The sequence below is a fragment of the Geospiza fortis genome, unplaced genomic scaffold, assembly GCF_000277835.1.
Source record: "Geospiza fortis unplaced genomic scaffold, GeoFor_1.0 scaffold414, whole genome shotgun sequence".
NCBI classification, from domain to species: domain Eukaryota; kingdom Metazoa; phylum Chordata; class Aves; order Passeriformes; family Thraupidae; genus Geospiza; species Geospiza fortis.
The window spans coordinates 114,400-114,699 of NW_005054745.1; positions in this window are offsets into that span (position 1 = coordinate 114,400).

Here is a 300-nt window from a genome sequence, read left to right on the forward strand (position 1 = left end):
CGTGGCCGTGTGGCCGTGTCCACTCACACCAGCCGGACACCGTCCCACGGCACCCGTGGCCATTGCCCTCGTGTCCCTTCATGTTCCCTCACTGTCCCCTGGTGTCCCCGCGCAGTCCCCATTGTCCCCTCACCTTTACCCGTGTCCCCGCACCGTCTGTGTTTGTCGCGCAGTGTCCCCGTCCCCTCGCGTCCCCTCACAGCCCCCTGGGTTTTTGCCCGATGTCCCCTCACAGTCCCCTCTGTGTCCCCTCACAGTGTCCCCGTTGTCCCCTCACAGTCTCTGGGTTTTTTGCCCTGT